At 41.8% G+C, this 14352-nt stretch overlaps 1 protein-coding gene across 1 annotated transcript in view; it reads right to left on the bottom strand.

The window, feature by feature from the left end:
- Nucleotides 1-14352, bottom strand: part of LOC306922723 (uncharacterized protein) — an 88386-nt gene that overhangs the window by 40782 nt on the left and 33252 nt on the right. The window lies entirely within an intron of this gene.

The following is a 14352-nucleotide window of genomic DNA, read 5'->3' as shown; positions in this document are numbered from 1 at the left end:
ATTCCCCATTGCTTACCCTTTTCTTAACAATGCACCAAAACCTTGAATTGACGTTCCGGGTTTACACTAATTTACCGTCAACAACGGAAAAGAAAATCCAACTAGCGATTTGAACCGAGCCTTTACGAAGCGAATTTTGTCAGTCGCTTCCATGTTTATCAAGGGATTGGTGCGTGTGCGCGGGCATGTCGAGTGAACTGAAGTCAGTTGGACATTTTCGACCAGGGGAGGCGCTAAAGCTTTTCAACTTCCTTGAAAAACATGCTAAACAACCGCTGTAACGCTCGTGTAACCGTTTAAAGTTGGATTTTCTTTTCCGTTGTTGACGTTGAATTAGTGTAAACCCGGAACGTCACTTCAAGGTTTTGGTGCATTGTTAAGAAAAGGGTAAGCAATGGGGAATTGTGGAAACATGCGCCGTTTCTGAACGGGGTGGGAGGGGTTTCTTTCTGTGACCTCATCTCGGAGCTACAGAATTAGCGTAGGGAGAGGGCACATATGGGGCTAGGCTTGATGGGGAAGCTCTTAGGGAGAGGAGGCCAGTTGTTCGCTTTACCTTCCAAAGTAAACAGCAGAAACATCAAGTTTGTACATATACTTGCAAATGATGTACTTCAAACGATTGAGTAGATCAGGCGGGGTTCCCAACCTTTCTAATACCACGGACCGTTCATAAAATGTTTGTGGACCGGCATGGTGGAGGGTGGGGGGGGGGGACTGTGGTCCATCGCGCCGAGCATCATTGTACCAAGGCTAAGGTAAAGCTACCAAGGATTCAACAGCGATGTCACTGTTGTTATGCAACACTGAAGTAGCGCAGACTCGAAGCTGTTTATAAACCACAGTCAGTGCTGACAACACTGATGAATCCTTTGTGTCTTCATGCGACCGAGACAACTTTTCACCGACGTTAGGAAAATCCTGATGACGCACGGACCGGCTTAGCCGCAATTTGCAACTCTAGATTTTTTTTATAATGGGATGAATCTAGAGTTGCAATACCCTCCATTGACTCCCCACTCATCATTTTGCGTTTGCGATCTGCTTGTCTTAAACGACGTTAAACTCACCAACATTGCAGCTGTAGTCCAAGCTTGAATTATTCTCTTTCAATCTGCAAAGCTTGTTTTTCATAAAAATCCCCCGTAGACATGTTATGAGCTACTTTCTGTCAAGAAGAAGAAATGTTGGAGTTTGGAAGCGCTCGTTTTTTTTAAGGGGTCACGCTGCTGCCTCCTGCATTATGTGCAAATGCGAAACAGATGCATGCAGGGACGTTCAGTGACTTACGACGAGCGCTTCCAAACTCCAGCACTTAGAAAAAGAATCACTTGCACAGAATTTCTTGACAGAAAGTAGCTCATAACATGTCTACGGGGGATTTTTATGAAAAACAAGCTTTGCAGATTGAAAGAGAATAATTCAAGCTTGGACTACAGCTGCAATGTTGGTGAGTTTAACGTCGTTTAAGACAAGCAGATCGCAAACGCAAAATGATGAGTGGGGAGTCAATGGAGGGTATTGCAACTCTAGATTCATCCCATTATAAAAGAAATCTAGAGTTGCAAATTGCGGCTAGGACCGGCTATAGATTCACAGCCCGGAAAATTTGAAAGATGGTGGAAGTGAACGGAACACTGTCCCCCCCCCCTCCCAGTGAGCTGTGGCGTTCCACAAGGAAGCATACTAGGGCCTCTACTGTTCCTAATATATGTAAACGACATGACTTCAGCTTGTGACTGCAACTTGTTCCTGTTCGCAGATGACTCAGCACTGCTGGTCTCGGACAGGGACAAACTGCAGGTTGAAAATGCCCTCAGCTCTGAACTCGGTAGAATCTGCACCTGGCTCGCTGATAACAAACTATCTTTACACCTGGGAAAAACTGAATCCATTCTCTTTGGCTCTATTAGTAATCTCAGCAAGGCAAATGGCTTCTTGGTTAGAGTGGGTGACAATGTTATCACACGTAAAGATGAAATTACTTACCTAGGTTCCATCCTGGAGGCTAATCTTTCCGGTGATAAAATGGCCACCAACGTAATCAAATAAAAAATCACACCCGTGTGAACTGAGTGGTGTAAGGTTTTATATAGCATGATCAGCTGTGGTCTGACGTAATGTCTGACGTAATGAAATAAGGTAAGGTATTATGTAGCCTGATCAGCTCTGATCTGACGTAATTAAATCACACCCGGATGTGATTTCACAACTGGCTTTTTCTGTGCAGAGAAAATGACCATGGTTGCTACGGTCATCCAGTTCACCCGGGTGTGATTTAATTACGTCAGAAATTATTTTGAACATAGCAACCATGCTCATTTTTTTCTGCACACAAAAGCCAGTTGTAGGAGTGGTTTACACCACTCAAAAAAGTCAATCATAGAACAAGATTCCTCTACAGGATCTCCTCACTGGTCAACAAAAACACCTTGAAGACCTTAACAGGAGCCCTTGTACAGGGTTTCTTTGACTATGCATGCACCTCCTGGTACCACAGCACCTCAAAGGCCCTTAAAACCAGGCTCCAGACTTCCCAAAACAAACTGGTCAGGCTCCTACTTGATCTAGCCCCCCGAACCCACCTCACCCCTGCCCACTTCGACAGGCTGGAATGGCTTAGGGTCGACGACAGAGTACAGCATCTTGCAATGGGTCTGGTCCACAAGATTCGATACACCACCAAGATACCCATTGATAGATCTGGTAGATCTGCTATTTTGGTATTTTTGTGGACTGGTGTCAATGTTTCCTTTTGGCCCAGACTGTGTTCTCCTTATCCTATTTATGTCATGTCACCATCCACAGGCCTAATCAGCTCAGACCTATATGATCCTTTATATTATTATATCATATTATATTATGGGTTGCCTGACGCCAAGTTAAGATTTACTGTCTGCCTGTAGCCACCAAAAGTCACCATACTGTAGTGTGCTGTTTTGATTTAGTTTACATGCAGCTGCTTCGATATCAGTGTGGCCTTGGGGGCCTAGTGAGAGAGAGAGCATTTCTCTCTGTAAAGAGTTCACAGCTAGCCGGGAAAGAAATGTTATCTTCAGGTTGCCATAGCAACGCCAGCCTCAGTGCTTTCCCGGTCTATGCCCTCCATGACGGAATTAAGGAAGCTGTCCCGATATCAGTCTCATCAGCTATGTGCTGGTCCAATGAGCAGTGCCAGCGTGGAATAGTGGAAATTAACTGTCTATTCCGCCAATGAAATGTGTATCAACAATACGTATTCTACAGTATTAATGCCTTTGAAATGAATTGTTCGTCAGAGAGAACCCTGTGCAGTTTGTCGCACAGGGTGAGAGTTTTTTGTAATTTGGCTGTGTGTGGATCTGTCCTGTCTCTCTGATCTGAAAATGAATAGACACTAAACCATAATCTGCTGACTGGACAATCCTTCTTCCTGGTGGTATCATCTTTTTAATTGTCTACTTAAGGTATTTTTCTAAAAGAATATTTCCTGCTTAAAGTAATCCTGTTAAAACTAATTGTGAACTTGGTCATCTAAAAGATTTGGTAACTATTTACCATTGTGGTGCTGAGTATCTATGTGTACTCTTTGAGTACTTTCTCAGAAGTATTTTTTTATAGTTATAGCCCGGTGTAGCTCAGTAATTCAGTATTATACAGTCCTTTTCTATCCTTGGTGAAACATTAATTGTCCCTTCTGCATTTTATATGCAACTAAATGGTTTTATTTTAATAATAAATCCATCAAATTGGTCCTCTTCGAACCGGCTTTTTCTGAGTATAAGTCTAATTTATTTAATTAGCACCTCCGACAAAAGGAACCATCCCCCCATTTTCATTTTTTTTCTGCCGGAAGAACAAAGTCCATAGTCATATTTTTGGAGCAGTGGTTTTGTCGATGCATGTTCAGTTCTGGAACCGATCCTCCCCATTTTTGGGAACATACAAGCCGTGGATCTGTGGACGAACGGACGAAGCATGAAGCTTGAACGGTCCTCCACAGATTTCCCCCCCTCCCTCCTGGATCGTCTGTCCGTACGACGGTTCCTCTCCGCTTCGGTGGACCCTGTCCGGGACCACCTCCTGCCTGCCTGATTCTCAGCTGCTTGCTTTTCTGAAGTTAAGTAATTTACCTTTCTGTTATTATAATTTATTGCCGTACATTCATGTCTGGGACTTAATCCCTGAACATGTCTCAGTCACATTACTCTTCCTCCACTTTAGATTTTCAGGATGTAGCGCAACCATGCATGGGCACAACTTCCTCACTCTTTATTTTATCTATCTTCTTCGATTTCTTATCTATTTATAGTATTTATGCCTTTCAGCATGCGGTTATCATTTGTCTTGTTTTATGTTGATATATCGCTGTAGGAATCCATAGATGTTACTTAATTTATAGTCTTCTTTCTCTCAAACCTCGACGGGGGTGCGAGAGTAGAGTAGGTTCTTTTTATACCGTAAAAAAGGTCTGTGATTCCTTTCACCATTTGATTACACTTTTTTTTTTTATCACCCCTTTTACATTGTACCTTATAGTAGTGTTCGGTTTTTATGACACTAATGATTTTAGAGTGTGTAACTCCTTATCTAAGGAATTTAGGGAGGAGAGCAACAGGCTCTCCTTCTCTCTCCCTCTCTCCTTCTCTTCTCTCTGTCTGTCTGCGTGCGTGTTCGTGCGTAGGTGGGTATATCACTGTCTTGTGTTGGAATGGATGTGTGTGTTGTCCCGTAGAACAGTTATTCTTCTTTTAATAGTTGAATGATGTGTGTGTGTGTAACGTACCATTTGTTCAATGTCACCTTCATATATTGTATATAATTTTATTTGTATTTAGAGTGACTGAGTGAGTATGTTTGTCCTGTGGGCGGATATGTTGCTCTTGTCTATGTGTGTGTGTGCATGCGTTCGTGCGTGTGTGCGTGCATATGTGTTTGTCCGTGTTCGTGCGTATGTGTGTGAGTGAAACACTTATTTTTGAAGAGTATGATATTAGGGATGCGTGACGACTATTTATTATTGATTTATTTATCTGTCAGGCTCCGTGTTCCGCCATTTATCATCATTTCATACACTTTATAATTGTCTAGTGGCCGTGCCATGGTTTTTCATTTTTACATAACACCCCTTCAACATTTGAATGCCCATTATCATGACAATTTATTATTGATTTCAACCAATCCCCTTATTGATTTCATTCATTTATTATTTTGTTATTATTTCATTTCATTTATTTTTTGAGTGGTGTCAACCATTCTTTCCCAAGACATTTTATTCCTGTTCTTTTAGATTTTTTTGGAATTTTTTGGTTTGAACTTTTTGCTCTATCTCTCTGAGACCTGATGTGTACAAATCATGGTCAATTTCGGTCTATCTTGACCTTGGCTAACCTGCGTGTGGCGATTAGCTACGTCAAATAACGCGCAGGGGACATTGTGCGACCCAGGGGGGTCGTACTAGGCCGCGGACTACATGGGAAGGGGGTCTTGATTTAAGTTAAATCCCAGGGTGGTACAGATACAAGTTCTCTGTATTCACTGATTTTTCTTAGGCAGAGGGCGTCCCATCCTATGCAGAACATATAAACGATTCTGCGCCCCATTTTGGGCAAATCTTCGTCTATATACTTTGTCTTTCTCTTTCTCCCTGTCTACCTACACGCCCTACTTTCACCATTGGCTGTGTAACATGCGCGGTTGGTAGAACAGTCATTTTCATTTTTTTTAAACTATACCCTGTGGATGTTTACCCTGTTGATGAATTGTTTATAATTGTTGTTTCATTTCATTCACCAGTTTTTTTGTCTTTCTGTTTTTATCTCACAGATACGGATCTCTGGTGGTTTCGTGGTCAGGAACAAACCCGGGACAGAGTAATCTAGAGGTCAACAAAAAGTGATGGAGAATAGTGAAGGAATGTGTTGTCGACCTCGAGATCCCTTTTCCCTTAACTTTATTAGGGTTTGCCCCCTAGACCCCGAACCACTCAGGGACAGTATTAGGCCCGACCTCCCAGAACAGTAGGCCATCTGCCCATCTGCCCATAGATTTCCCATCGGGAACAAATTAGAATTCCACTCATGTTTCACCATACACATAATTGTTTTCTGTTTTTCTTCCATGTTTTTCTTTACTAAGACACTGTATTTTGCTAAAACGCTGTTACCCCTCCCTACCTAGTATTAGGATTCATTTGATCATTCCTTCTCCCCTCAATTAATTAATATGGTATTTTGACTATTCATTTTCCAGATCCCAGATCTGCTTCATTATATAGATTATGTAAACTGAATTATCCCATCTTTGGACAATCTAAATTTCCTTCCATTAGGATTCATTATCCCACCTCATCATATTTTTATTATTTTAGATTTGATTCATATTTTACCTCTGAATTTGGAATATCCCTCCATTGTAAACATTTAACCTTTATTATCCCCGAACCACCCCTTGACCTTACATTGAGATATTTAGAATAGGGACACTTTCCCCTTCCATTTCATTTTATTATTTTGTTTTCATCACCTTGAGTTTGACTTGATTAGGCATATATATCCTCCCCTGAATAGACTTGATTCTATATTTGACCTTTATGGTACTAATGGACTCACCCGGAAGCTGCTACGATCGGCGCAGGAGCGCAACAAACATAACATCATCAATTACCCTGTCCCCCCCTCTCCAAGCTCTGCTTGGTATAAGAACTGTTAGGTGCATCTCCGGCCGTTTTCTCCCGTTTGAATCACAGAGATCAAGTATCTGTCAATGAGAAAGTATAGGCTGAGATTGTCACCTATGGGTCACCTGTTATGTCACCCATCCTGGGGGCGGGGCGAAGATTCGGCTCCGACTACGAGCGAAGAAGAACTATCGCAGTATCTGCGCTGCTAAAAAGAACTTTGTTGTCAAATGACACTTTCGACGGCGTAGGAACGCTGCAACATTGCTGAGTTCCTTGGGAACCCCGAAGATCGAGAGAGAAAAGTCATTCTGTCTCTCTCCCACAGTACCATCTAAATAAGGAGTGATTGTTTGCCTAGTCTTAAGTCAAAACTATTTTTTTATTTTTCATTGTTCCTGTTTCCACTGTTTCCATTCTGGTTCTTTTCCCCTCCTGAGCCTTAGTATAGAGTTAATTTTTATTTCTCATCTCCCAATTGACCCTTATATTATTTTAATTTAATTCCCTGAAGATTGATTATTGATTATTGATCACATTTGACACTTCATCCACAAAACGTGATGGAGTTGATAGATCTGGTAGATCTGCTATTTTGGTATTTTTGTGGACTGGTGTCAATGTTTCCTTTTGGCCCAGACTGTGTTCTCCTTATCCTATTTATGTCATGTCACCATCCACAGGCCTAATCAGCTCAGACCTATATGATCCTTTATATTATTATATCATATTATATTATGGGTTGCCTGACGCCAAGTTAAGATTTACTGTCTGCCTGTAGCCACCAAAAGTCACCATACTGTAGTGTGCTGTTTTGATTTAGTTTACATGCAGCTGCTTCGATATCAGTGTGGCCTTGGGGGCCTAGTGAGAGAGAGAGCATTTCTCTCTGTAAAGAGTTCACAGCTAGCCGGGAAAGAAATGTTATCTTCAGGTTGCCATAGCAACGCCAGCCTCAGTGCTTTCCCGGTCTATGCCCTCCATGACGGAATTAAGGAAGGGGGAAGCAGATCCTAGGTAAGTGTTACAGTACTGTTTGCACAGAATGCATGGGGGAAGCAGATCCTAGGTCAGTGTCACAGTACTGTGTGGAGGTGAAGTGACTGACCTGAGGGCTAGTGTCTATGGAGGGCTGCAGGACAGCTGGCTGGTACGCAGTGGTGGAGGCAGGAGTGGTGTTGATAGTTACATCATCCTGGAGGGAGGGAAGAAACATAGAAGAAAAATAAGAACATTCACAAAGTTCTTGATGTATTGTAAGAATATGACAGAATATAGAAAGAACCAAAACAATTAAGTAACAGTTTTACTGCCATTATGACTCATTACTCTTGCAACCAGAGTATATCAATACGGATATTACTTTTACTACTCCTATAACCAGAATATCAATTCTGACTGTACTTCTACTACCCCTATAACCAGATGCTACTTCTATTATACCTAGCGATACTACTTCTATTATACCTAGTGATACTACTTCTATTATACCTAGTGATACTACTTATATTATACCTAGTGATACTACTTCTATGACTCCTTTAACAAGAGCAGCAATTCTTGTGTCTTACATGTGAAGGAAAAGGGTTGAACTGGTCCACAGGTTCTACAGTGGAGTTGGTCACCTGTGTGACCGATGGGTCCTGAAACACACATAAAACATCACTGTCAACAATTCAACACTTAACTGAAAATTAATTTAGATTATAACCAATAAATAACAGACTGGCTCAGGTTAATCGATTAATCAAGAAGCATTTTTTTTAAATATTTAATATATCAATGAATCGGCACGATATATATATATATTTTTTTTTACAAATGGCCAACCTATAAGCTCCGCATTGTGAGCTTGTAGATCTGCTATTTTCATCTGTGTGTGTGTGTGTGTGTGTGTGTGTGTGTGTGTGTGTGTGTGTGTGTGTGTGTGTGTGTGTGTGTGTGTGTGTGTGTGTGTGTGTGTGTGTGTGTGTGTGTGTGTGTCATGCTTGTTGTATCATGAGGACATTATGCCTCGACTTGATGGATGTATACTTGCTGCATCGTAATATTTGAGTGTACATACATGTGTAAATGTGTGTGAGTGCTACGATGACAACACAACATATACGTATATTACATAGAACATATTCTTGGGCTAGCTCAACTGGGGGCAGCCAGTGTTCATTTCACAGCTGTGTAACAAGCAGCACAGAGTGACCTTCAGACATTGTTTTGATAACCTCTTTCAATCATTACCTCCTACTGTATACAGACATCACAAATACACAGCACCCGGTGAAGAAAGCAACATCTGTCAACAACGCTACTGCTACAATGATGACTTTCATTGAATTATTTAGATTTTGCACACTTTTAATTGTGTTGTGTTAACTGTACAAGATTATATACTCTTAACATTGATTTAAACTTCAGCCTGAGTGTCCGTCATAAAACGTATAGGCCTACATTAAGCAGCAGCATTTATTTTCTGTTGAATTATGCCTCATTTCAATAATGCTTTACAGTTTCTACATCCTTTGTGTCAGAGTGTTTATCTACTTTACTGTGCTCTGTTTGTTTGTTTGTAAACTATGAATTATGTATGTATTGTTATTATTATAAAGTCATTATAGACATAGTTCATAGGTACATCATTCAAAAAGAATCAGGTCAACTGATCTTAGAACAGTTTATAGCCGATAGAAGAGGCCAGAAGAGACAAGTCTGTGGTACATGTTTAGTCAGAAAAACATTAACTGGCCTACAAACCCACTTCCCCCAGATGACCAAGGAAGCTTAGAGAAGGAAGTGTCATGGTCATGACTGTGCTGCGCCATGACACTTTCATGGGAGCCAAATCTCGCACCGGAAGTTACATGAATACAAAGCAGTGAATGGAGCAAGCTTGACCAGCTCATAACAAACATTATTTATGAACCAATTTGAGACCTGCCATCTTCAATTCAAGCCTAACAATTAGTCCTAGAGCCAAAGCCACCTACAAATCATTTGAAAGCTTGATTCTCAACCTTTCACACCCAAGCTGGAAATCAATACAGCCCCTAATAGTCATTACAGTGTACCGCCCTCCCGGCGCCTACACACAATTTCTATCTGAGTTCTCTGAATTTGTATCAAGTCTAGTCCTTGAGTCTAATAAAATCATCATCGGACATAGGAACTGATAGCCTAAATAGAGCATTCATCTCATTGATTGATTCAATCGGTTTCTCTCAGTGTGTAGATAAACCTACCCACATTCTCAACCATACCCTTGACCTCATTCTGGTCTATGGTATTACAATAGAGCACCTCATAGTTTTCCCACGAAATCGTGACCTCTCTGAACATTATCTGATAACATTCGATTTGACATTGATGGATTATACACCACTGGACAAAAATGTCCTCGGCAGAAGTATATCCAAGAGCGCTGTAAATAAGTTCAAGGAAACAATTCCATCAGCCATCAACTCTGTATATTTCAACATAGAAGACCCGCACACCTATAGTCCTTCTCAAATCGATCACCTTGTTGATAGTGTCACAAGCTCATTTCAAATGACACTTGACTCTCAATAGTAACGATTTCATGAGTTTCTTCAATGGCAAAATAGGAACTATCAGAGATCAAATTGATCTACAACTACTCTCGGCCCCCACTGGACTGCCCCCAAATATGGTGGTCCCAGAGATGGCCGCACACCCAAATATATATATGAACAGGTTCTCCCCAATCGAGCTCTCTGATTTCACTTCAATGATAACTTCCTCAAAATCAACGACATGTCCCCTGGATCCAGTTCCAACTAGATTACTCAAAGAGGTCCTGCCCCCGGTTGGTACATCCCTGCTCAATATGATCAATATGTCCCTGGTGACAGGCTACGTGCCACAATCCTTTAAGGTAGCTGTAATCAAACCTCTCCTCAAAAAGCCTACTCTTGACTCAGGCATTCTAGCTAACTATAGACCCATATCAAACCTTCCATTTCTCTCCAAAATCCTCGAGAAAGCAGTCGCCAAACATTTATGTGACTTTCTACATAACAACAATATAACCATAGCACTGAGACGGCATTGCTGAGAGTTTCAAATGACCTCCTGACTGCAGCAGATAATAACCTCCTCTCTGTACTGGTGTTGCTGGACCTTAGTGCTGCATTCGACACTATTGACCACCACATTCTGCTACAGAGACTGGAGCACCTGGTTGGCATCAAGGATGTCGCACTGAAATGGTTCGAGTCCTATCTGTCTGACCGATTTCAGTTTGTTAATGTCAATGATGGATCCTCAACACGTGAAAAGGTCAAAAACGGAGTTCCACAAGGCTCTGTGCTTGGACCAATACTTTTCTCTTTATATATGCTCCCTCTGGGTAACATCATCAGGGAACACTCTATAGATTTCCACTGTTACGCGGACAACACTCAACTATATCTATCGATGAAACCGAACGAAACGGACCAACTAGTCAAACTTCAAGCATGTCTTAAAGACATAAAGACGAGAACTTTTCCCTAGATGGCATTACCTTGGCCTCCAAGGCCACTGTAAAGAATCTGGGAGTTACCTTTGATCAAGATATGTCCTTCAAATCTCACATCAAACAAATCTCAAAGACTGCCTTTTTTCACCTGCGTAATATTGCAAAGCTTAGGCACATCCTGTCCAAAAATGACGCAGAAAAACGCACGCATTTGTTACCTCAAGGCTGGACTACTGCAACTCGCTATTGTCAGGCTGCCCAAGTAAGTCTCTGAAAAGCCTACAGCTAGTTCAAAATGCTGCGGCGCGTGTGCTGACAGGTACCAGAAGAAGAGACCATATCACTCCTTCACTGGCCTCTCTACACTGGCTCCCGGTTAAATACAGAATAGAGTTCAAAATTATTCTCCTCACCTACAAAGCTCTCAATGGTCAGGCACCACAATATCTCAAAGAACTCATCGATCCCTACAAACCAAATAGAACACCAGTGCGTTTACAGTATGCAAAAATGCTTACTGTCCCAAAAATATCAAAAGCTACAATAGGAGGCAGGGCGTTTAGGTCCCAGGCACCTCAGCTGTGGAACCTTCTCCCGGCTTCGGTCCGTGGGGCTGACACGCTCTGCACATTCAAGACTAGGTTAAAAACCTTTCTCTACGACAAAGCCTATAGCTAGACTTGTCTCCAGTACTCGCTCACCCGATAAAGTCATAAGGGTGAGAACTGAGTAAGGGGAACCTCCCGCCAAACCCCGCACATGTGTTGTGTGTCTGCTAAATACCATAATTGTACATTGTTTGTGTGGGTTTGTCTCCCAGCAGTGCTTGTAATATACACTGTATACAGTGTATAGGCTCCAGTAAGGCCTGCCACTAACCCAACATCCGGGGAATCCCTCCCCGGAGTCTCTTTTCGTCCTCCACTTCGCAGTTCCGTGGACCTCTAATATTAACCCCCAACTGACTGCCGAGTGTGACCGTGGACCAGGCCACTTCATGGAGCCCACCAGAAGTGTGACCGTGGACCCGGCCTCACAGTGCACGACCTGGACCAGATGTGGACCAGGCCCCTCCATGGAGCCCACCCTGTCTATCTCTCTTCTATTCTTTCTTCCTATTCCCCCTCTACCCTAGTTTTAAGGGCCTTTGAGGTGCTGTGGTACCAGGAGGTGCATGCATAGTCAAAGAAGCCTTGTACGAGGGCTCCTGTTAAGGTCTTCAAGGTGTTTTTGTTGACCAGTGAGGAGATCCTGTAAAGGAATCTTGTTCTTTGGTTGACTTTTTTGATTACGTTGGTGGCCATTTTATCACCGGAAAGATTAGCCTCCAGGATGGAACCTAGGTAGGTAATTTCATCTTTACGTGTGATAACATTGTCACCCACTCTAACCAAGAAGCCATTTGCCTTGCTGAGATTACTATTAGATCCAAAGAGAATGGATTCAGTTTTTCCCAGGTGTCGCACTACGGTGTCGCACGACGGTGTCACACGCCTACAATTGCAGATCCACAAGCTCACAGCGTGGCGTGGATGCGACGCGTTGTGAGCTTGTAGATCTGCATCTGCTATGTATTTAAAACGTTAATAATACATGCAGGCCAGGGTCTTCCATGTTTTTCAGGTCAAGCCAAGGACCCCTTAGCTGAGAGTGAGAGAGAGATCAAGCAGGGACCCCCCCACTATACATAGGCTATTATATTATAAAACTGTGTTGCAGATTAAACTAGACATATAGGGCTGTATTTTGCGTGTCTTAAGTACCAGGTCTTATTACTTAACTTAAGACCTGGAGGCGTGATCAATGCCATTTGGCTATTCTGAGTGGCCAAAGAGCATTGACCACGCCTCCAGGTCTTAAGTTAAGTAATAAGACCTGGTACTTAAGACACGCAAAATACAGCCCATAGACTTGTTTGACAGCACTGCCAGTGTGAGCTGTAAATTAATGTTTTGTTTATTTGTTTCTTTTCTATTTATGTTAGTAACATTAATTGATGAACGATAGGCTATTACATTTTAATCTCTTAAACCCTCTTTACTCAAAACCTCAAATTGACCTTTATGGTATACAGTATATAATAATTATATACTATAGCCTATGATTAGTAATCTAACACAATAACCAGCAGAGAGCAGACCCTTTGTTTACTGACAGAATTCTATAAGTTGGGTTGTTTGAGATGCAAAGCTATAATACTAACCTACATTAAAACCAGTGGCGTGCACAGATAGACACTAGGGGGTGCTCTAGCACCCCCTGCCCTTTTGGCAATGTGCCCTTTTTACTTTTTTTTCTTATTTTGTACAGTTACACTGTAGTGTACAGTATGTGGACCATGGTGACATTGATCAATTCTTGATAAAAAGCTTCTAATATATTATTTAGGCCCCACAATCTATAAAGCTCACACTATTAAGGCAACCGGCCGGTTCCACGCGCTGCACAAAGTGCCCTTTTTTCCACTTGAGCACCTGCCCCTCTAAATGTCTGTGCACGCCACTGATTAAAACAATACATTTCTTTAATTTAAATGTAATGCATTTTTTGTACATGTTTTGGGAAATTAACAGCTTTAATATAAATCCTTTATATTGTGTTGAATCGCCATCAAATCGCATCGTATCGCACCGTATCGCATCGTATCGCAATGTCCAGAATTGAATCGCCATTAAATCACATCGTATCGGAAGAGGGGTGAATCGTATCGCACCGTATCGCCAGGAGATTCCATGTATCTCTAAAGTATCGTATCGCTGGCAGTGCATCGAGATGCGTATCTAATCGTGAGATGAGACGAGATTCACATGCCTATCTGAGTAGCATGGTGTTGGTTGGGTGGAGAGGCCCTAAAAGATAATTAGGGGCCTCCCTGAGTTAATCTATCGCTGCTGACCAGGTGTCGTGATGCAAAGAATTGTCAGCTTGTAGATTGTTATCTTTGATGAGTGACACTATAGAGTGGGCTTCTCTTGCACACAATTCAATTCAAACTTTCAAATGAGCTTTATTGGCATGAGAAAACATACGTTTACATTGCCAAAGCAATTAAGTGTCAAAATACAATCAAAACTGTTGAAAATGGGGAAATATACAGTTGGAGGGTACAGCATTTTGTAAACAGAGCTATGCCACATTGCATTGTTATACATGTTATACAGGGTATAAAGCTTTTCTGAAATAAATAGCAGCATTCTTTTGCAGTCAACTTTTAGCACTA

The sequence above is a fragment of the Electrona antarctica genome (genome assembly GCF_951216825.1).
Source record: "Electrona antarctica genome assembly, chromosome: 5".
Lineage (NCBI taxonomy): Eukaryota > Metazoa > Chordata > Actinopteri > Myctophiformes > Myctophidae > Electrona > Electrona antarctica.
Note: the sequence above shows the minus strand (reverse complement) of the source record. Positions and strands in the feature narration are given on the sequence as shown.